The 21,887-nt window shown below is 38.5% G+C and overlaps 1 protein-coding gene across 1 annotated transcript in view; it reads left to right on the forward strand.

The window, feature by feature from the left end:
• TPRG1 (tumor protein p63 regulated 1) overlaps positions 1-21,887 on the forward strand; it is a 107,727-nt gene that overhangs the window by 59,633 nt on the left and 26,207 nt on the right. The window lies entirely within an intron of this gene.

Here is a 21,887-nt window from a genome sequence, read left to right on the forward strand (position 1 = left end):
TCTTCCACGCTATGGGCCTGCACTAGGGTGACTCTTAGTTTGTGCCTGAAAGTTTCTCAGCAATCATTAAATCAAAAGCACACTTAGAGGAACCCACAGAAATTTTGAGCGTGCCCAGGCAAATTGAAAGTTGCCCCTGGGATCTTTCCGTTGACCAGCACAAAAAAGATGACTAAGGCAGTGTCTGCCCACTCCTATGTGGAAATAATGTTGTGTTTGTCTGGAAACCAGAGGGGGGAAAATGTATGTGGAAAATAGCCTGACAACAGATTATTTTGTGCCCCAAATGACTTGATACCTCACATCCTTTATTTCTTAAATTCTCACAGTCCAATTTTTTTCACTCTTTCTGGAGGGAATTTAGAGAAAGGGTTAATGACTCAGACTCAGGGATGAAGTAGGCATTACTCTCACCTGCTTTGGCCACACTCTAATCATTTTTTGGGAGCTAAAGTACAATGTTTCCCCGAAAATAAGACCTAGCCGGACCATCAGCTCTAATGCATTTTTTGGAGCAAAAATTAATGTAAGACATGGTCTTATATTATATTATAGTAAAATAATACTGGGTCTTATATTAATTTTTTCTCCAAAAGACGCATTAGAACTGGGTCTGGCTAGGTTTTATTTTTGGGGAAACATGGTAAAATGAAAACATTGGGAGAATGGGACATCTCACAATCACTGGAGGGAAATTCCTTAATGATAGGATATGAAATCCAGTGTCCAAGTCCCATTACGTAAAGTATTATTTTCCTCGGAATAGAAAAGATATAATTGCCATTGGTTCAGCTTGTCTAGATAAATTTCAAGGTCAATGCCAATCTTTCTTGGGAGGTTTTTATATTTTTCAGAACTTAAATCAGAGCTTGGACTCAAAGGGATAGTAAATTCACGGATTTTTGTATTTTGAATCACTTTCAGGCATGTGATAGGGAGAGTGGGAATTGAGGCATGGGCCCAGGTATTAGCACCGAGAATTCGGTAAGACCAGGAGGTCAGAGTATAGATTTCGTAATGTGATTTCAGTAAGCATTCACCATTAATTTAAATTTTTGGAAAAGAATCTCCAGGATTTGCCACCTCTTCGCTTTATCCTAAAGGAAATGAGGTTTGTCCCTCAACTTAGCAATAGGTATTTCTCGTCAATTTAAAAAAAATTGGAGAGAGTTGCTGATTTTGATCATATTTGAGAGCATACAAATAGTTATAAATTTCTACCTTAAATTTAATTTTGAACTATGCTTCCTTTAAAACAAAGGAGAACCACTAAGTTTCCCCAAGAGCATATCTTGGTTGTTTAGTGAATTTTGATATATGTATAAAAGTGAATTTAATTATTGACTGTAATAATTATAATCCCAAAAACCACTTACTTATCAAATGTTTATTGAGGTTAAGGCAATATGTGTGCCTTTTGATTGCTTTAAGAAAAATAGAATGGAAAATGCATCATCTATAGGGAGATCTGAGACCTTTTCCTTTTTGACTGAACTCCTCTAAATCAAGCTTGTACTTGACAACTTGGCTCAGACACCAAGCTATATGCATAAAAGTAATACTTCAAGCCAGGTTCAAACAATGTGTTCAAATAGAATAAGCAGGCATTGGGTGTGAATATGTGTACATCACTATGTTAGGTGTTGTGATATAGAGCTAAGTAATACAGTCTGTGCTATAAATAGTACATATGCCAATGTAGAGATAAGTCAAGTATGTGGGCAGCCATGCTTTAAGATGCAGCAAGCTTATTGCATTGCTGAAGAGTTGATACCAATGAGAATTCATAAGCTGTGGTTGCACCTGGAGAACATAAAGGAAGTGGTATATGACATAACCTCTAAAGAAGGGATACCACGTGGGGAGCTGGGATGTAAAGAGAGGAGGGCTAGGGGAAAAGCCTTGTGCAGGTTGAAGGTATAGCAAGAATAGAGAAAAACGCTACAAGAAACAGCAGGGAAATGCAAAGAATAATGACTGGATGCGGTTTTGCTTTAGTGTAATGGATGCATAGTGGATGATAAGGCTAGAAATGGGGTCAGATGAAGGTGGGAGACTTTGAGTGCCAGTATGAAATGTTTGCATTTTCTTGGTAGCTTCAAAGTTACATTTGAATTTTAAATGAGGAAGTTCATCCATTTAACAGATTTTTTTTACATGACTCCATAAGCTAGGTACTATGTAAACTGTTGAGAATTCAAAGAAAAACTACGTTTCCCCGAAAATGAGACCTAGCTGGACAATCAATTCTAATGCGTCTTTTGGAGTAAAAATTAATATAAAACCTGGTTTCATTTTATTAGAATACTATATATAATATAAAATATTATATTTTATAATAGAATAGAATTTAAGACCAGGTCTTATATTAATTTTTGCTCCAAAAGACACATTATATAGAGAGAGCTGATTGTCTGGCTAAGTCTTATTTTCAGGGAAACATGGAAATAAATGACCTCATACCTCAACGTCTTCTGTGGGACAAAGAGACAAATATCATTATTTTAATATAGTTACAAGTACTGAGAGGGGCATCTTGTTCAGATAATTAAGGAATCATGGAAAGTTTCTTAAAGGAAATGAACATTAAGAATTGAGCAGGGCTTTCTGGTGGAGGAAATGAGAAATGCGGCTCCAATAAGACCTTGAAACAGTTGATGTGATTGCTAACAGAAGGAACTTTGGGAGGAGAGATTCTTACGGGAAGATGAGGACAGGATGGTGGGAAAGGAAGGGAGGCCAGTTAGGAGGCTGCTGCAGTAGAATAGGAAAGACAATGAGAGCCTGAACTACTGAGACGGGTGAGGATGAAGAGATGGCGATCCCTAGGGAACAGGCAGCAGCAGCTGATCTTTATTTGATGCTGGAAGTGGGGAGTGGAGTGGGAATTGCGAAATGGGAAGAGCATGAGGAAAGGAGATAAAAATGGCTACGACTGGAAGTCTGGGAGGCAAGGAGAATGGGTGCTGCTACTGGGAGGAATGCAGCAGACAGGAGAAATAGTTTCAGGGGAAATGTATGGAATTCAGTGTTGGATGACTTCTAGAAAGGAAAACAGCAAATTCCCTCAAAACTGGGCTAGGAGCGAAATTTCTCAGTCTATGATGTCATAGTTTGTCCCTTTTGTCTCCTCAAAAATTTCAGGCCATAGGTCAAGTGCCCAAATATTGCCTCAAGCGCACAGTAAAGTACTGATGTCAAAGGCAAACAGATGATGTGTTTTAGCTGTAAACTGTGAATGCCATACCTTGTGAACAATTCCTATACAGATGCTCCTTGACTTATGGTGGGGCTGTGTCTTGATAAAACCATCATTAAGTTGGAAATACTGTAAGTCGAAAACACATTTAATACACCTAACCTACTGAACATCATAGCTTAGCCTAGCTGACCTTAACCGTGCTCAGAACACTTACATTAGCCTACAATTGGGCAATTAGCTTGAGTTTCAGCCCAAGGGTAACCAACCGCCTTCCTTTTCTTCTCAGCAGAAGCAGGAGATCTAGATGGGTGTTTTGTAGACATGATGAGATGGGAAGACATAAAACACAATATCCCAAAAACACTGGCAACAGAGTAGACTGTAGAGTATGGGTTGTCTGCCTTTGTGCTTCCACGGCTGACTAGGAACTGTGATTCCCTGCTGCTATTGAACTGTGTGTATCTCTAGCTCAGGAAAAGATCCAAATTCAAAATTTGAAGTATGGTTTCTACTGACTATGTATCACTTTTGCATCCCTGTAAAGTTGAACCATTGTAAGTAGGGGGCAGTCTGTACTCTTCCTTGTCTTGGTTTATGGATGTTCTAAATAATACCTTGGGATTATTTATGATGACAGGTTGGCACTCTTAAGCAAGCTGCTTGCTCGGGAAGGGACCAACAGAGGCAGGGTTTTCTCAAAACACCTAATTTTCATTTCTTCCTCCTTTCTTTTTGTTAGTGGGTAAAATTAGTGATTAGTGGACCAAATATATAGATTTAATGACCCTCACATGCTTTAGGGATGAATCACGGTGGCCTCCTCTCCTTGCCTCCTCATTACTTCATTTCCAACTCCATTTCTGTCTCCACTATAATTGCAGCACTGGGTGAGACACTGCTCGAGGAGGAATTAGCTGAACTGTGGTGGTTTGGCAACAGAAGGATAGAGAGGAAATGACATGGAACAGGAGGTTTGTGTGAAACGTGTATCCTCGTGGCTTTCTGCCCAATCAAGGCAGCTTCCCCTACAGTTTCCAGCTCTCTTAGGGCTTTTAAGGCATTGAGTGCGAGATGGGGGTAAGTCCACATGATTTTTTTGACCCAAATTTAATTTTCTGGCTATGAAGAGGCACCTTAAATACACGCGTATGCACACACAACACCTCATGCCCTAAGATCCCAGGGGAATTTTAAAACCACACACATTTCAGGAAATAGTAAATTCAAAGTAAGGAGAAGAATTGATCTGGGTGGTCTGACAGTTTGGTGGAGAAAGAATGCAGATAGTAGGATGAAGTTAAGAATGGGACAACATAGCTCAATTCTATTAGAAGCAAGTTTTTTCTTTTTTTGTGTTTTTTTTTTTTTTTTTTTTTTTCTGTTGCTGTTGTTTTTTGTGACACAGGCCTCCCAAAATCAAAATATCCCACTCATTAAGACTTTGTAGTGGGCACATGTTTGATTGGTGTACAGAATATAGAAAACTAAATAAAGTTTATGGGCTTGAAGTGCCAAAAGCCAACTAATTAGGGAGATCAATTGTTGAAAAACAATTGATGTATAGACAAGTTCAAAATAAACGTATTGAGGAGAATGGGTAGCATCAATCCATGAACTAGAATATATTTTACAGGTTTACTAGTTCAATTCCACATTCTATGTTGGAATTACTATTATATTAGCTGGCGCACGGGACACTGGTATCTGGCCCAACATGCTCAGAAATGGGGGACTCACTACCGTCTCAGGCAGACTGTTCCATTTTTTTTAAAGAGCTATAACTCTTAGAAACTTTTTTTTTGGCCAGTAATTCTGTTGCCTCTGTAGCTACATAGAAGCCGGATTCTTTATATCCATAAACGTGATTTCAGATTCATGAGAATCAAATCATGTGCTTTCTCAGGTATTGTGTCTCCAGGCTGTTTGCCCCTCTCCACAGAGGACATTCTTTCTGTCAAAGACCTCGTTCTCCGTGCCCTTCGTCAAACCCTTGGTTGCTTGACTTAGGGTTGGTGCCTTTTCTTTCCATGACATTCTGTCTTTGGAGAGTTGAAATGGTGCTGTGACCCAAAGGCTCAGGAGCAGGGAAGGTTCTGGGCAACTCATTGCTTGGATCATCAGATCTAGTGTTCACCTTGGGGACAGGGTGGGGAGAGAGAAGCAGGGGTCCAGAGGTGGGGAGGAGTATGGAATCTCGTAGCCCTGGGTCTTCTAGTTCAGTGTGAGGTGTGGAAGCTTGTGCTGGGAAGTGGATTGGTTTACAGACTGAGCAGATTGCTCATGCAGATCCATAACTGTCCTGTCTCAGTAACATGGGAAATGATGCTACGAATAGTGCATGTTTCTATCCATTTCATTTTGGTCCATGTGGTGTGATAGAAGGAGAAAAGTGCCAACCACCTATGCTCCGTGTTCTTAGGAAGTATGTACCGAGTATAAAATAGTAAAATTCCACAGGTCAAACCTTTCAGGATGTATTTGGGGTCAGGTGTGTGCTAGGCTGGAAGTCAGCAAACTTCTTCTCTAAAAGAATAGATGTAAATATATTAGACTTTATGGACTATACATTATCTGTCAAAATTACTCAGCTCTGCAGTTATATAGTGAAAGTAACCATAGACAATATATAAATGAATGGAGAGGGCTGTGTTCCAATAAAGCTTTTTTGAAAACAACAGACTGTGGGCCAGATTTGGCCAAGGTGCAATCACTGCCCCAGAGGGCGGCCAGTTAGCACAGTGGAGGACAGTCCTTGGCAGCGTGTAGTAAGGCCCTGTTCTGACCTGTTCAACATTCCTATGTCTGATTCAATCGACGGAAAAGGACACACCTGGTAAATCTGCAGATTTCAGGAAATCAGGGATGCTCTCTAATATATTTTGCAACATGATTAGGGTACAGAAAGAGGCAGGTATGGCCTACCGGCCAAAAGTACTGCCTTTGGAGTCAGATGGGCCTACCTTCAAATTGTGTCTCTGCCACCTTCTATATTGGGAAATTCTTCCTAACTTCTGTAACTTATTCAGCGTCTCTGAGTTTTATATTTTTATCTGTAAAATGGGCATTATTTTACTTGTCTCAAGAATTGTTCCAGGGATTAAATTAGATAACATATATAAAATATTCAACACAATGTCTGACACATAATAAGCCCTCAGTGAAAGGCAGTGTGAAAAGTCTCACTGAATCAAGAACAAAAACAAAGGAAGTCACCTGGATGGGGGGAGAAATGACATAAACTGATTCATTACATAGAGGCGGACTCCCCCGACTACTACTGAGGTCGTATCTAGAGATTCATTAGCTACCTGTAGATTGTGGCTTTGGATGAAATAGTACAGGGAGGTGATTCTCTCTCTAGTGAGGTATTTCTGAAAGTTACAGAGGGGGACATATAATCAAAGGGTAAACTGGATCCGGGCCTTCAGATAGGCAGAGGAATTAGAGGAAGATGTCTCTAAACAAGGATCTGGTAGATCACAGATCTTTATCCAGAAGATCTCTGAGCTGGATCTATAGCTAGTTTCTATTATCTCTATGGTTGGGTAGGATTCCGATTGCAGAGGATGGAAGGGAGTAGTGATATTATTACACTTTCTTTTTTGTTAGTACAGGATTTTGCAATTAATATAAATTCCATATCAGCCCCAGCTGTTTATAGGACTATCACCATGCTAGACTAAAAGATATTTCATGTGATGAAATGGGTTTCATTTAGCTTTGAGTCCTTCCAGCCTAACAAAGTATAGGAGAAAATGCTTTTAAAAGTATGAGTGTCTATTGGAAACAATAGATTAGCTAGGAAAAAAAGACATATCACAGCCTATGGGATTCAGTAAATACTACAAGGAAATGTGGTCTAGTCAGCAAAGCTTTTCATATGTTCATTACAGAAGAGAAACTATTTTAAAATTACCTACTTCTCATATTTATAAACTAGAGAAAGAGCATTAAAATAAAAGGAAAAGAAATGGGGAAATAGAAATCAATAAAAATAAAGGTAGAAGTTACTGCAATAAACAAACACATTATCTAAAACTTGATTCATTTTAAGGTAAAACAAGAAAGATAAAGCTATCATTAATATGGAGGCAGACTTATAGGAACAAATATCACTAGGCAGAAATAGATAAAATGAGGAATGAGGCAAGAGATATAACCACTGTTAGAGAAGAACTTAAAATAATCATAAAAGAATACCCATGCAAGTCCATGGGAAAATATTTGACATCTGAGAGGAAACAGACAATTTCTTGATAAAACATAAAATACAAAAATGAATCCAGGAAGAAGTAAACTTAATAAGAACTATTATCATGGAAAATATTACAAAAAATGAGTAAAGGTCTACCAAAGTGCATCAAAATCTATATCATTGCTTTCTTAATTGTAAGCAGCTAGATACTTCTAATGTTCTTTCAACTATTAATATTAGACAAAAAATGTTTGAGTGTCATGAGTGAGAGGAGACTCAAACGTGGTTCATTTAATAAATGTATCAATAATAAGAGCTGATGAACTTATGGCTCCTTTGGGGTCCTTCTAACCCCTTTCTCCTTCCATTTTTCCACTCCCCTAAGCTGTAGCATAGAGACAATTTCTAAATCCTTCCTGCACGCACCTCTGTACGGCTAAAGGAAAGCTGTGCAAATGGAGATGGGAGAAACCTTGTCTTTCCCACAAAAGTGAAGCTGACTGTCCTAATGGAAAGAATACAGGACTTGCAGATCACCTGGTTTAAAGCACCAAGCCAACTATTGCTATTTCTGTTAGCACAGGCATGTCTACCTCTCTGAGCCTCAGATCCTCTCTGTAATGTGGGGACAAGATGATCTGCATCGTGGGTTGTAATACGGACTAATGGATATAGTACATTCAATAGACAGCGTTGAGTGCCTACCCAATAACCACTTATATCCTTCTTGCATTCTAGCCAGAACCAGTTTATTTATGCATCAACTGTCTTCTGAGGAGTCATGTGATTCAGGGAAGGTGATCCCCAGCCCCAAGTGATGAGCGATCCGGATGCTGTTATAAGATTTTTACACACAGTAATTCAGTTAGCATCCTGTGAGGTAAATACTATTATTAACTTCATTTTACAAATAAGGAAACTGATGAACAGAGAGGTTAAGTAACTGGTCCAAGGAAACACAGCTAATAAGTGATAGAGCAGGATTCATACCCAGGAATCTCGCTGCAAAGTCTATGTTCCTAACCACTAAATGATATTGTTTCTTACATGAGTCCAAGTCTGCTAGGGAACTGCAAGAGAAAAGTTTCTTCAATGATTTTTTTAAAATGTGAAGAAACTCTACATTGCTGGATCTGCGTGTGAAATCTGGTATAGTTTTAGCCATATTGCTACCATGAGTGGAACTAAGATGAAATGTGGAAGACAGCAAAGCAGAAAGACAGAAGAAAGAACCTGTTTTTTAAAAATGACACTTAGCTCCTGAGCCAAGCAACCTTGGAGCTATATTACTGTGGATCTGTGTGTACATGCATTTGTGTGTGTTTTGGGGACACTTTTTGTTTTCTTAATCATGTAACACACATAATTTTATAAATATAAAATCAAAATGTAATTAGTATTTTTTTCATCTTCCGGAATTTCTAAATACAAATTAAGTGTTTACTGTGAGACTGAGTTTCACAAGTATTGAGCGCTAGTTGAGTAGGCACATTTTGTCCTCAGTGACTTTAACTGTCTGGTTTGATTCTTTTTCCTGTTCAGGTAACCTCTTCACTTTATATTTGTTTCTCTTACCCTTGGGTCCAAACCAGCACTCAGGAGAGACCTTGAAAAGCACCCACTGAAGATTATAAGTGGTTGCAAACAGACTGAAAGAGTTCCCTAACCCAGGGCAATAACAGCAGGCATCATAGCCCTTTCCAAAATAAATGAAGCACAAATAGAGGAATTTTCAGCATCAGCCAGTGGGTGAAGGGGTGTTATTTTGGGCAGTGGGTCATCCAGGCACTCCTGAAGTCATATCTCGTAGGCGTTTGTCTGTTCTTTCAGCATCTCAGGCCAACTGTGCTTGCTGCTTCCACACACTCTTCTAACAGCTTTATCTGCCTGAACACGCAGTTCAAAAGGCAGAGAGAGTCGGGGAAAGGGCACTGAGCACGTGGTTTTGTGCCTTGTTTTGTTGTTGTCTCTTTTCTCCTTCGATCTCTCTCCTCTCTCTCATTAGTTCTCTCTCTCTCATTCAGCCTCTCTCTGTCCATCTCAGTCTCTGTCTTCCTCTTTCCCTTTCCCCTCTTCCTCTGCCTTTATTTTGTAGATGCTTTAATGAAATCATATTTTCGAATTTTCTACAAAATTGCCTTGGGGCACTTCAAGGAATACCTTTCCCATCTCCTTGTTTTGATTACTTCCAATAGGCATACACAGCCGGCCCTTTTCTTTTTCAGCAAAACCGCAATCCATGTGGCAAATCACTGCTTTTCATTTTGCTGGCTGGAGGGGGAAAGGATCAGCTAGGCGAGATGAGGATGTGGAGGGGGGATGGGAAGATAATGACAGATTTGATGATAATTAATATTTTCTGTCTCTGAATAGTGAAAGTCTCTTCCAAGTCCCCCAGCCAAGCTCAAGTTAAACTCTTGGTGTGTGGGTTTAAGTGCTCTGCAACCTGGCATGCTGGGGCTGGTTTAGAGGGAGTGATGCTGCATGTGTGGAATTTTGTGGTTCTCTTTTATTATTATTACTGAGCAAACTATGCATATCTAAAAAGGAAACTTTAAGTCAACCCCCTCTCAAGGTGTACTGGATCTGAGTTACCTCGCCCATAATTTAAATTACAAGAAGGTTTCTGTATTAATTATTAAAGGCTTTGGAGTTCCTAGATCTTCATTTTCATTTTTATATCAAACCTCAATTATTTGTGCCTCATGTTTGTGCCTAACTTTTAACAGAATGGAACGTCTTAGATCTAATGGACTGGTGATAATTTTTCAGATCCATTAAAGAGGTATTCAGTTTCTTTCAGAATTTAGGACTGGGAATGTCTCCTAGGTTTTATTCTAGGAGTGACTCCCTGGTTTTATTCTGTTTGTTTGTTTGTTTGTTTCCCTTCAAAAAAAGCCAACAATTCACTTATTGTATAGCAACGATAGAAATTAATAAAATAAGATTTTCTTATGATTTGTTGGAAATGCTGATGCTATGAAATTAGGGTGCTTTATTTTTTAATGAATATGTCTTAATAGAGAGTAACCGAATGCAGTTAGAATTTCCTGACTGTGAAATTGATGTTTTCAACAATTTTCTTAAAAATCATACTAGATGGAGTTATGGAAACCAAGAGAAAAGATACTTTAACAATGAGGAATGGTCAACAGAGACTCGCCAGTCACTCTTTCCGTAAACATTTGTTAAAATTGCCCATGGCAGTGATTTTCACACCCTCTTGTTCATTTAATCCTCATGATAACCCTGGGAGGTAAAAAATGTTTTCTCCTTTTAAAAATAGGAAAAGTAGGGCACAGGGAGATGGAGTTGTTTGTCTAGATCACAGAGTTAGTGAATAGCAGAACCGATATCCAAACCTAAATCTTAAGTTTAAATAAATCAAAGATCTGGATAGAAGGGTTAACACTTTAAATTTACTTTGCTATTTTCATGTTTTGTAACAGACAAAATGACAGGAGATTTCCCCTCTTCTCCTATGACCAGAATTGTATTAAAAGCAAGGGCAGGTCAAGGTTATTTAACAAAAAACATGGGTGCATAGATATTACAAGGACGGTCATTCAAGGCAGTCCCGCTCATGCTCTCTCGCTCTTGATCGGTGTTTCTTCATGAACTTCAGGAAGAGTACTTCCTGTGTGCGCCCTCCCCCATCTCTTCTTTCCCTTTCAGATGCCTCACTTTTTCTTCAGAATGACCGTGTTTATTTTTCTGCAATACTGGTCCCACGTTGTTGGGAGGAAAAGGGTGTTACACGTAGTTTAGAAACGGTTGGTGGACTTTGACTTTTGAATCTTTCTCTCGGGGCCTTCCAGACCTGTGGAAGGTGGGTCCACGGTGCTGCAAAGTTCTGCGTAGTGGTAGCACCGCAGACTTTCTGTGCCTGAGAGGGAAAGGCCCTTTGAGGACATCAGGCTCAACGTGTTCTATGGAATCACACACATCAGAAAGGAGTTCAGTGCTCCATGAAAAGAAAACGCAGCCTGCGTTCAGTCAGATGGGTTTCTTACCATGCACTTCCGGAATGCTTTAGACTAATAATGTGTATTGAGACCTTCTGAGAAAGAGAGTGTTTTCCAAAGTTCTTTGATCACAGGATCTATAAGCAAATGTGATTATTGATTTTCATTTAGTGTGAGAATCTGATTTCTTATGAAGGAAAACTCAACTCCAACTCATTATTAAATGCCTCCTTCTCTGACTCCAGCAGCATTTCTTGTCTCATTCCATGTCCTAACGATTCCACAACTCCATTGTAAGCACTTTGCTGCTTGGGCTGGACCTTAACTTTTCTTTTTAATACTTTTAACACAAAGCTATCTTTATAGTCACAGCTCAACAAACAAATAAGTGGGTAAATGTACATGTTACTGAATAATAGATCTTAGAACACTAAGTGTCAGAGGATCAGGTTTTAATTTAATGGTAAAATTCAATTTGTTTGCATATTTCTCTAGAATTCAAATAGAAGAAATGTATATTATTTCCCTATAAATACTACTAAACTCTTAAGATTCTTTAAAAAGAATAAAATTATACTTTGCTGAAAGATATTAAAATGCTTGTTTTAAGTGGTAACCTACAAATGTTTGTGATGGTAGACTGGTTACGAGCACAAATGAAAGGGAAAGTGGATGCCAGTAGATAGGATGGGAAAAGAATCGAGAAGTACCTTAGAGCTCCAGCCGGTTCAAAGGGCATTGTCATTTTTCCAGGAAAGTATTTCTAATATCTGAACACTTTGCTCTGGGTACTGATGATTTCAGAGAGGAAGAATTCAGAGCTGTTGGTATGACTTGACTAAGTGCTATGGGCATCACAATATTTGTCAGGATAAATGTTATTTTGGTTGAAGATGCTGAATTACTGTTACCAGAAAAATCATTGGCCTTTGGTAACGACTGTTGAAAATATCAGCATTTTCAATTAAGAGTCAATTGAAACATAAGCATAACTCATATGTATTTATCTCTGTATATTTTCCCTTAATGTAAGGTGTGGTTTAAAAAAAAAAGAATCAGGTGGGAGTGTGGGTAAAGATTTAGAGAACTGGAGTTCACAATGATGAAATCTGACTTAATCACCTAACTCTAGAATCATTAAAATTAGCATTTTGATTTTTAAAATCTGAAGTTTATATCAGAAATAGCGACAGAGGGGAAAGAAAGAGAGAGAGAGATTTCTGTGTGTGCATGTGTGTATACTCATTGAAACTTCAGTTAAATAAAAATGATTTTCAAAATTTTTAGATTCGAATGAATAACAGCTACTTTACTTTATTAATAAATAATATATTGTATGTAAGGAACAGATGCTTTTTTGTGATAAATTGATGTAGCAAAATCTATATATTCTGATTAATTCTTTCTGGAATCTGCAGTGAGATTGCAATAGGAAATCAGAGCAAAACTCCAAAGGTTAACATATAATGCAGGAGGAAAGAAATAACTAATATACCATACTGGACTACTATAAGAAGTTATATACTATCCACCATCATTTTTGGATGATTTGCTTCCTTTTTAGAAAGGGCAAATCCAGTGAATGCCATGATCATAACTCCCTAGTAAATGAGACACAGAATTAGGTACGTAAAGGACACTGGCGTTCTGTATTCTACCTCTTTTTTCCTCAGCCATCCTTGAACCCCTCCGTTGTTCCCTTTTGTCTTTCTTTTGTCTTCCCACATTAGTTGGGTCAGGAGCCCTCTTAGGCCCAACCTGGACAGAGGAAATGATTTTGAGCCAACCGGCCCTTTCAAAAATCTTAAATAGACTTCATTATTATGCAGGATCAAATACACCTTCACAAGGGCAGCTTGCTGGGGAAAGGAGGGAAATTAAGCAGCTGTTACTGCATCTATCCTCAAGCCACTGATTTGTGTGCCTAATACCTTAAGTTTGGAAAATAAGCAGCTTAAGATGGTTTTGAAAAAGATTCCAGCTTGTTATGAGGTGGCTGAGTTTATGAGTGTTTATGTCTGTGTGTGAGCATTTTTTTTTTCCATATCCAAGCATTTATGGAAATTCTATCCTCTGTCACTCAGCAATGTGCAGGGTAAGTCTAAGACTGAAAATCTAGGCTGAAAATAGCTGATTGGACCTTTAGCAAGTCTGGGGGCCCCGTGATGGGAAACACTCCGCACCTGCATTTTTTCCCTTCGGCTATCCCCACCTGTATGCCCCACAGGCATCTCAAACTCAACCCATCATCTTCCCCAGAATCTCATGCTTCCCCAACAAACCTGCTTCTCTTCTGTAGGCCTTTATTTATGAGGATGGCCTCTTTATCCTCCTAATTACCCAGGCTTGAAAATTCCGTCATCTTTGACTCCTTCTTATTTCCCCCCAATTTAATCAGGTTGTCAAATTCTGTCAAGCCTATCTTTGCTACATTTCTCACACCTAACCCTTTCCATTTCTACTGTTGTGATCCTACTTTTTTTTTTTTTTTCCACCTCTCACTTCAATGATTATGGTGGTTTCCTGACTGTGCTTCAGTGTAGTGGTTAAGAGCCCAGACTATCCAGATCGTCTGTGCTAGTTTAAGTTCAGGTTCGGCTATTTAGTGGCTATGTCGTCTTTGGAATGTCTCTTATATTCTCTTTCCTTTGGTTTCTTCATCTGTAAAATAGAGATGATAGTTTGTACAGCAGATCCTTGAATAACGTCATTTTGTTCAGAGTCATTGCATTACAACATTGATGAGATGTCATAGGAATTTAACTCGTTTTTATCAGTTAGCCTATGGTAAAATTGGTTTCGTTATATGTTGTTTCACTTCAAGTCACATGACCTATTGACAACGTTAAGTGAAGACTTACTGTACTTCGTAGGATTGTGAGGATTAATTGAGACTATTTAGTATCTAATACAGCACTAAATAAATATTAAGTACTATGAGATTATTAGACCTTCCTGCCTCCAGTATTCACCAGTCCTCAAATCTATTCAATTTAACATTATCAGATTATTTTTAAATACCACTCTGATCAATTTATCTTCCTGATCAAAATTCCGCTAGTGATGCCTCATTATCTCCATATGCTTTGCAAATTGGATTACAGAAAATCTCAGGTAACAGGGTTGTGCTAGCGCCTATGAGAAACCACAGGATACACATGTCCTATCTGCCTAGAGTCTAAGTTTTGGCCAATGTTACATGGTTTCGAGTTTAGAATATTGCCTTTTGGTAAAGTTAACGCATATAAATGGAATGCAATAGGAAACATAGTTATATGATTTGCATGATAAAATAGGAGATTGCAAATAAATTTTGTGTTTATAGCAAGGTGGCCTTGGCCCTATAGCATTGGGAGTATTCCATGGACAAAGTGTGAGAAGCAGTAATGCAAAATTTCATAGCTTGACTTAAAAGACCTTTGCAATATGGTTCCAAACCTACTTTTCTAGTCTGTCTATTCCTAGATTTTTTTGCTTAATTCATACCTCATTAATCAGACATATCAGTGTTTCCCATATATGTTCTATCATTCCTCTGCCAGTGAATGGACTCACATGGTTCCTTCTTCTTGAACTGCCCTAAACCACTCAATCCCCACCCCTTATCACTCACGCACACTGCCTGTATTTTCCTTGGGTTTCAATTCATCCATGTCTTAAAGCCCAGGTCCTGATGATGGACTGATAGGAGTGTGATGAAGAGGGGTGTGGAAGATGACTTAAAACTTTATTTCATTGATAACCTTACTATAGAAAGCTTTGTTTTAAGCCCTATTAGCAATAATAGATGTTGTTTCTCATCCGTGATATCAGCAATTCAAGGGGGCATTTGGTTTTCTTTGGAAGCAATACAATTTTGTAAGGAGAACATCTTTGAGTCGTCCCAAGTCAGAGAAACTTGGCTGTGTTTGCTTACAGACTATTGTCTGATAAGAAGAGGTGGAGATGAGGCCATTTTGTAGAACATTTGTGGATGTCTTTTGAGTTATATAGACTGAAATTAAGTCAGGTAAACCCCTCTCAAAATAGGAAGCATAAGTGTTGACCTTGGGATATTTGAGAAGTTAAATGAATGGGGAAGTGTTCTATGATTGTTGACTGAACACCAAGATAGTTGCGGTTTAGTTGAAAAAACCCCTAAGTAGATCCAATTCTAGTCCAAGATATGACTTCTACGAATTATGTGAACTTAGGTAAATTGACTTTCTGGGTCATAGTTCCATCATCCAACAAAATAGAAATAATATTGGGAATATATGACTCAAAGGAGATGATCAGTTGATTTGTAAAAACACTTTGTAAATTTTAAAGGAGTTTCCTGAGTACAATGGATATAATAATAAATCTCAGCAGAGGGTTATTCTGAGGATAAGATGAGAAAGCTATGCAAATCATTTACAAAGTGTTTGAAAACATGATGCCAAAGGAAATAAGTATTAGCCACATTTATCATCAGCATCATCATTATTATTACTACTCGTGTTTTGTACCTATAAAAAGGTATGATGTTATTGTGGGAGTATCTGCATTATGGTTTTGCCACTACTTTATTGTTTAGGGTGGCAAAGTGGTCCTATCAATGATTCCTCTCACCCCTTAGCAAAATCATCTCAGAATTCAAGTCCTTAATTATTAGAGATGTTGACAATTATCTTTTGTTGGCATAGTACTTTGTTTATTTTAAAGGATGTTCATGAATATGTGTCTCATTAAATCCTGAAAACAGATATGATAATTAAGCAAGGCACCTGTGATAAACATTAATTCAGAGGTGGACACACTGAAGCCAGGGGCATTGTGTTTGGTCATCGTCACAAAACGAGCCTGTGGTAGACACAGCGGACCCTCTGGCCATGCCTCTGCTGATCCCTGCCTTCCGTTTCCTGTGGACGTGGGAGGACAAGTATTAAAAGAACACAGATGACTTCTAATGCTCCAGACACCAAGTAGCGTGGAAGCATGTAGTGGGACTTGACCACTTCTCAAATTCACCATTTAAAAAAATGCGAAAATATTTTTCTTGTCTTTTCTCGATGATCCTGAATATAGTAAGAAGACATCATTTGTTCAAAAGCTTTCGGCAGCATCCGTGTAGGAGCTCCAAAAAAGGAGTTAAAACTTCTTCAATTGCAGGATTTACAACAAAATATTAAGAGTGATTATCTCTGGGTGGTGGGATTACATGTAATTTTCCTCACTTTTTTGGCTGTTTTTGCTTGTCGATACTTGCCACTAGTTCCCCCCCCACACTAAATGTTATGTAAAAACAGCAAATATACAAGGTTGACAATAATATCACACTTTGGAGCTGGAATATGTCTCTTCCACTTGCTACTTGTGTGACCTTGAAAATTTTCTTTATCACGCTGGTTCTTAATTTTCTTATCTATGAAATAATACTACTAATAATAACAATAAATACACAGCTCCTAGGTTTGTGGAGGGATTAAAAGAAATAACATAAAGTGAGGCTCCTTGCACATGATAGGTGATCAATTAGTATATGTCCATTACCTGCTCTTTCCTACTTTTCAAACCTATAATGGTTTCAGGGCTACAAAAAATTTTGGTTGCAATTCTAAATTCTGTATGGAATTAAATATACACATTTGCAAAAACAACAAATTGAAAGATTTAAGGTGACGCATTATTCGAAATCTCAATTCTTTCCCACACGTACTTTGGTGACAGGTTCCTACAAGATCATATAATTAAATGCTGAATGGCAATGGGCAGAAAAGCCTGACCAAATTTTTATAGGAGGAATGTTGGGAAGCACTGTTTGCAAAGATGTTCTTCGATGTGCGGAGATGGGTGAGAGGAAGCTCTGCAGTGTGGAGTCCCTGGCTGTCTTCTGGGACAGGCCAAAAGTCAGGCATCCGGGGTCCCGCATCTGCTTGTTTTGGCCCTTGTTCTGATCACTCCACCTAAGAGGAACCTGCAGCTTCTGTTTTAGAATTTGGGCTCAGTGTAGGCAGCTCTCTAATTGGTTTATGTCATTCATTAGGAATTTCTTTTCTTTAAAGTTGGCGACTTGAAGCCAGATTGTGAGGAGAGATTCTGTACCACCCATATCTGTTTTGCTGTTCCCCATGTTATAAAGGAGATGATGTGGGGGATCCTCTGGCAGTGTCCTTGGCATGGCTCTCAGTTGCTACAGAGTTGGAGCCCTGGTCTATTTGGATGGGAGGACCTCACCTTCCACCTCCAGCTTCACAAACTGGGAAGGGTACTGGTGGCAACGTGCCTGTGGGATCCAGCCACTTTCTTCTTTCCTTCTGTACTTAACACTGAGGGCCTCCTGTTTTGGGGTGTGGCTAATTAAAGAGCTCTTTCAACTGCTGGAGAGGGTTTGGCAGAGGGCAGGTAGGCAAAGATGTATCATAACAGGAAGGATCTCAAAGAAATGTCAAGGATAGGTTTGCTATGCCACACACTCCTCAGACTCAGCAGGCCCAGGAATAAACTCATCTTCCTCGAGACCTGCATTGACTACTCTGGTTAATGGAGCTGCTGTCCTCCTACTCGCTGATGATACAAACCTCAGGACCATAGTTGAGAGAAGGGTTCATCAAACAATTTTTCAAGGCTACTTCCTGCTTGAGATCAGGATCTTATTATCGTTGACTTCTTAAGTCTACCTTATTCTCTTTATTCTTCTCTTTCTCCCTGCCCTGATCCAGACTTCATGAGTTCTCCCCATGAAGACTCCAAACTGGTCTCCCTTACTTTATATTCTCTAAAATCTATCCTGCCTCTCATGTTCTGATCATTTAATCTTCTTAAATCAAAGCCAGGGTCAAGTTCATATCTCTCCTCTTATTAAAAGTTTTCCTCAGCCCTGAATTATTTACAAGATAATATCTTGTAGGATAAGGACAAACTCCTTAGCCTAGTTTTCAATTATTTTCTATTACTTGTTTTCAATCTATTTGTCCAACCTCTTGGTTAATGTCATATCCCATGTGTACTAGGTTTAAGTCACACAGGAACATTCAACAGTATCTGGACAATGCTCTATAATTTCTTATAGGATTACTATATGAATTTCTAAGAATAAGAGGTAGCTGGGTATATAATATGAAGGTTGGACAAATAAGTTTGCAAACTCATCCTAGAAAAAGTGCTGCATACCTCATTGCTGAATATCACTACGGTCACCTTCAAAGTACTCCCTTTGGGAAGCTATGCACCAACTCCAGCACCTAGTCCACCCTTCAAAGCAATTTTGGAACTCTTTTTCTGGAATGGCCATCAGAGCTGTTGTCGTATTATGTTTGATGTCCTGACTGTCATCAAAATGTCTTCCTTTAAATATTTCCCTTATCTTTGGGTAAAGAAGTAAGTGATTGGTGGCCAGATTAGGTGAGTAGGGAGGGTTTCCAATACAGTTATTTGTTTACTGGCTAAAAACTCCCTCACAGACAGAGCCGTGTGAGCTGGTGCGTTGTCGTGATGCAAGAGCCATGAATTGTTGGCGAACAGTTCCGGTCGTGTAACTTTTTCATGCAGCCTTTCCAGCACTTCCAAATAGTAAACTTGGTTATCTGTTTGTCCAGTTCGTATAAATTCATAATGAATAATCCCTCTAATATCAAAAAAAGGTTAACAACATTGTTGCAAACTTAATTGTCAGACCTCGTACATGTCTCCTTATCAGTTTACACTTTCTGCAAGATGGTTCTGCCTATGGAGGACTGACTGCTGATTTTGAAGACTTAAGTTTAGGTTTCTAGACAATGATAAAAGTGTATAGACAATTTGGGATCCAATATTCAAATAGTGTATTACCTCTTCAGTGATATGTAAGACCCTATAGGTGAGGGGGAAAAAAATAGAAAGTAAGCTCTTTTTGAAGCCAATTCTAAATTATGTAATAACCATATTGATGGCATAATATTACTATACATGATAGTAAAATTTGTGCTTGGAGCCCACTTTGCTTCTTGGGTATAAGAGAATGAGAAAAGGCAGAACTAGAATGAGAAGCTAACATTACTGAAACACTCTGTATACTACAAGATATTTTGTGAGGAGTTTGGCTGTGAAAAATGTCCTACCAGCCTCTATGCCCTTTGGAGAGATGGAGAGTGGGTTGTGTTATAGGAAAAATACATGGGCCTTGAGATCACATAAATTAAATAGAATACTTCACTACTTTTAAGTAGGTTTTTTGAATATCTGGTTTCAATTTCCTCATAAACGCAGAAAATCATATCTGCTTTGGATGCTTGCTATAAGATGTATAGGTAATAAATGTAAACTGTTTATTAATAAAGAGCAGCTATGCTTCTTATCATACCAGGCCATGAATTACCTGAGATAATTTGCTATGTGCAAAGTATGTGCTTTTATGAAGAACATGAATGCTCCCTTTTCTAGGCAGCCTCTAATTACTCAACACACACACACACACACACACACACACACACACACACACAGGGGGCGGTGATGGGGAGGCAGTTTCTTCATCATTGTAGAACAGAAAGGAACTGGTTAAGACTTTAAGCTCCAGGACAATACAATTTGCCCTGCCTAGGATGGAGTTAGAAGAACTCCAGTACTTTCCCAGTTTCATGATTAATGCCTTTGTATTATGTTCTTCTATTTGAAATAGCTTTCACCTCATCTTTGAATGCCAACTTCTTGTTATACTTTCATATTCTAATTGCCACTTCTTTCAGGATTCACCCTCCTCAAGTTAGTTATGCAGTCTCTCTCTCTCTCTCTGTAATGAGAGAGAACTTCTGTCTTCATGGCTTTCTCCTCCTCCTATTTTAGAACACTTTCTCTTTCCAGTAGAATATGAGCAACATGAAATACAGAGGAATGTTCTTATCACCAGTGAATGCTGCGTGGGACAGTGTTTTGAGTATAGTTCCACTGAGTATAAATTTATTGAATAAATAATATTGTTGCTAAAGAGCTCAGTACTTAACATCTTTCAAATGACAGTGTCTCTGTGGCTTTAAATAAGAATTCATTTTGTTTAGTATGTAGTTAACATAAACTCTATTGGGCATCACTCAGATTGCAAGAACAGGCCTTGGTTTCTTTGACCTTTAAGTTATTATGAAGAAGCCACTTTGATATTCTGAGATTCATTTCTTCTCTGCTCTTTGTAGAAGTATATGGTGATGTGGTAGAAAAAGTCCGCAGCTGTACATGAAGCATTCTTCAGGGGATTGTATGTATGTGCTAATTTTAATGATCAAAAATTCCCCAGGGTGCACACTGCTGTACTAGGCATGATGCAGGATTCATTAAAGACTGTGCTCAAACTCTGTCTTTGTGGCTCTTATAGCCTTTGGGATAATACTTATAATACAAATATAATTAATTTTGCCAGACACTGAAATGTTCTACCACCTCTTAATTATGTTGTGAAAAGATGATTTATTTGGTTTCATTTTTAAATGATGTCTTTTTTTTTTAGCACTTGAGCCATCATTAAGCTTTTGTTAGAATAGATCTATCTCTTTCTCTCTCTCTCCCTTCCTCCCTCCCTCCCTTCCTCCCTCTCCCCTCCCCCATTTATTTATTTATTATATACTTGGGTTCTACCTCCTTTGATTCGTGAACTATTTCTAAAGTGGAGGTACCTTTATGGTGAGCTGGTAATTCAATGCCTGTCTTACTGGGATATAACACGTTCAGTTCCTTTTGCCTTTGCCTTGGGCATTTAGCCTAAATAAATCATCAGGAGGGTTTGTTTGTTCTGCCTTATAGTTTCTGATCAAACATTGCTTTATGAAAGATCAGGCTCCAAAGGTGGAATTTAACTATAAGTTCTATTTTCCATGTCCACCTTCTCCAAAAATTAGCTTGAAACATCACCTCCTCACAATGTATTTAAGCAGCAGTAGGTGTAAACAAGACTTAGAAATTAGAAACTTAGTATTTGCTGGTGAATTCAAGGTGAGTCAGCAGTGTGGTAAGTCACACATACAAGTAAAGATGCTGTTGGCCAAATTAGCAGACATACAGCTTCTAGAAGGAAGGAGGGTGTTATCACAGTATATTCCACAGTGACTGGATCATTGTTGGAGTAGTGTTTTCCTTTCTTGGACATACACTTTAATAAAGACATTGGAAAACTGGAACATATTCAGAATAGGGTAACCTGGCCTGGTCAGGGAATTTTTAACCTAGTCACATGAGAAATGCTTGAAGAAATTAGGTGTTTGTTGTTGTTGCTTTTATGGGGGTGTGGGGGAGAGAGAGACACTATTGTAAAAAATTAATCCATCTAAACATTTGAAGAATCTTTACACAAACCTAATTCTAGTCTGTTTTCTTAATGGAAAATTAATTTTCTTGAGAACTACTGTTTGATAATTCCACCAAATAATAGGAAAATTGTTTGAACTGCATCCTTTGGATTTTTCCTTAATCCTGATAGAACCCTCTTCTCTGAGATTCCTATGGAGGAGCATGTCCAAACCATTGTGTCTTCCACTGAGCAACACAGACTCTGCTCTAGGCCCACACTGTAGACACCCTTCTTTGATCCTTATCAATTTGT

Source organism: Rhinolophus sinicus, chromosome 17, assembly GCF_057876585.1.
Source record: "Rhinolophus sinicus isolate RSI-liver-muscle chromosome 17, RSI-T2T, whole genome shotgun sequence".
Lineage (NCBI taxonomy): Eukaryota > Metazoa > Chordata > Mammalia > Chiroptera > Rhinolophidae > Rhinolophus > Rhinolophus sinicus.